This window comes from Macrobrachium nipponense, chromosome 8 (genome assembly GCF_015104395.2).
Source record: "Macrobrachium nipponense isolate FS-2020 chromosome 8, ASM1510439v2, whole genome shotgun sequence".
Taxonomy (NCBI): domain Eukaryota; kingdom Metazoa; phylum Arthropoda; class Malacostraca; order Decapoda; family Palaemonidae; genus Macrobrachium; species Macrobrachium nipponense.
In genome coordinates, this window is record NC_087203.1 from 11,336,542 (window position 1) to 11,339,492 (window position 2,951).

Consider the following 2,951-nt stretch of genomic DNA (forward strand, 5'->3'; position numbering starts at 1 on the left):
AACTATTTTCCTGTATGGTTTCTTTGTTCTGGCGCCAAGCATGTTTTGAAGAGTTTTAAGTCCTTGATCCAGGATTTTCAGCAATCTTGCTTTTCCAGTAGTCGCTGACAGCAGTTGAAAATTATCTATTCTAAAAAGTTTTCATTATTCAATCATATATTTATATTGCAGTATACACACACACACACACACACACACACACACACACACATATATATATATATATATATATATATATATATATTGGATATATATATATATATATATATATATATATTATATATATATATATATATGTGTGTGTGTGTGTGTGTGTGTATGTGTATGAATGTATATATATATATATATATATACATATATATATATATATATATATATATATATATATTATATATATACATATATATATATATATATATATATATATATATATATATATATATATATATATATATATATATATAGACTTGTGTGGGTTAATTGGTGGCGCCCTTCCCTTTCAATTGAGAGACCTGAACTCGATCCGGATGTAGAGGCTCAAACTTATATATATATATATATATATATCATATATATATATATATATATATATATATATATATATATATATAATATATCATCAGAAGAAGTAAGTAGGGAAAGACATCTCATCCTTTAACAGTTTATTTCAATGCCGACGTTTCGCGACGAATTCCTAGTCGCCTTTTCAAGGCTAGGAATATATAAAATTAGCGAACATTAATACTCAAATTAATTTCTAGTTAGTCTTGCTCTTTCTTTCTTAGGTGTTTTAAGATCTTAGTGAAGTCCTTTACTTATAATTTGTTTGTCTTTGAAGGTACTGTTTAATTTTAACATTTTACATTATTGAGAGCTGTTGCCATTACACTTTTCATATAAATTAAATTAATTTGAGTATTAATGTTCGCAAATTTCATATATCTTTAGCCTTCAAAATGCGACTTGGAATTCGTCGCGAAACGTCGGCATTGAAATAAACTGTTAAAGGATGAGGATGCGTTTCCCTACTACGTCCTTCATGATGTATCTTCTTCTTTGAGCTCCAGCTCCGCCTGATGTGTATATATTTATATATATATATATATATATATATATATATATATATATATATATATATATATATATATATGCGTTTGTGTGTGTTGTGTGTAATAGATAAATGATGCCTAAAAAAACATAATTACAATTAGATTTGTGTCTCCCTTGGTCGAGATGTTTAGTCTTCGCTGACTTTGTAGCTGCGGTTGTTCACGAGTACCTCTGGAACTAGTCAGGGAAAAAGCGGCTGTTAATCTCATCCATTTCACACGGAAAGACCAATGGCTGGGAAATGTATAGACATAGTTTTGACCCTATTCGTCAGCACGGATATTTCATGCATGATAAGAAAAAGAGCAGCTCAGACAGAAAAACCCGGGTCATTGCATGGTATTTCAAATAAGGAATTTAGACTTTCTTTTTATTGTCAGCAATTGACTGTCTTTGTTAGTGTCAGCAGTGTCTTGTTGATAAGTCATTGTCGCATGAAGATAGTGAACTTTTCATGACATGGCATCAGAGAAAATATGCCTGCTTAGACTGTAAGGTGCGAAAAATATTCACTTAACTGTTACTTAGTTAGAAATAATGTCTTTAAGAGATAATGAAGATTAATACATCTGCAGATTATCTACTGATATATATGTTTTCTAAGTATTTTACGTACCCCCAGATGGCAACGCTTTCAGGTTATTACAAAGAATTTCCTCCGAGTCATTAATATAGTAATGGCATCAGTGTTGAAACTATTCACTTTTTGTAAAAATTGCAGCTATTTCCGTAATGAATCATAACATGTAAATCTTTATGTGGTTTTAACATAAAGTCTTTTTTCAATTAATTCCGAAGTGAATTCCACATAAAATCGTATATCATAGAAAATGATTTTCCAATAGGATTTTCTCTTTGATGTAATCAAACACACATATTTATATGCATATTTATTATGCATCCCAACAAGTTCATCGTAAGTTGCATCCACAGCCATACATGGACGATCACTATTATATCTATATCAGCAAAGGCAAAAAAATGAAGTGTTTTTACATCAACAGCGAGTGCGCAGTACTGCCCAAAGAAAGGGTTCCCCAATCGCCCTCTAAAAGGGATTTCATTCCCCCTGTTATCCCATCACCCCCCTCTTGATAAGTCCCCCTGCGTTCCCTTTTGCGTTATGGGGATTACTGGATTCCGCGGCCTGCTGCGACAGAGCCAGCGAGGAGGAGGAGGATTCAGTTGCGCGTCAGGTATGGTCGAGTGAAGAGCCAAGTCTGCGCACTGCTCCGGTATCGCTGTTCCGAGCTGCCTCGTCGCAGAAACTTTTCGAGAGGGTTGCAACTTGTCGGGGAGAATCTTTCTCGGTGACTTCAATGCCATCGAGGGGTTGACGTGTCGTTATCATTTCCCTCCACGAAGCGACTCGCATTATTTAGGACCATAGGAAAGATCGGTGTATTTGGAAGATTCTGTGATGTCATAACTATTGTGTGAAATCAGTTCTAGAAAACTTTGGCTATTCTGTGCGATGATTTGGCTGCCCCTTCTGGAAACCCAACCAGAAATAGACCTCTTAATAACGAAGGATTAGACATTTGATGCATTCGTGAGAAAGAGTCCAGAAATTGGCCGTTAGATGAAACTTTGCACCTCCCCACAACCTGGTGTGGTCTGTGATCTGAAGGAGTTAAAGCCGGTTCTTTTCATTTCCCAAAACTGCGATCGACTGTCGGTAATTGCACGTGGGTTAAATAGAAGCGCGTCATTACTATTTCATGGGGCCGTAGAAAAAAAAAGTGAGCTTGTTTGTTGGTGTGTTTGTGAGCAATTATTCCCTGATTGCAGTGCAACAGAGATCAGGGTGGCGAACAATTGCATGGGCGTCGACCAGCGTC

The 2,951-nt window shown here is 35.1% G+C and overlaps 1 protein-coding gene across 1 annotated transcript in view; it reads left to right on the plus strand.

The window, feature by feature from the left end:
* Window positions 1-2,302: 2,302 nt before the first annotated feature.
* Window positions 2,303-2,951, plus strand: part of LOC135222611 (chondroadherin-like protein) — a 113,352-nt gene continuing 112,703 nt past the window's right edge. Inside the window, exon 1 of the mRNA XM_064260706.1 lies at window positions 2,303-2,951. This exon is cut by the window's right edge and continues 163 nt beyond it. The gene's annotated coding sequence lies outside the window, so the exon portion shown is untranslated.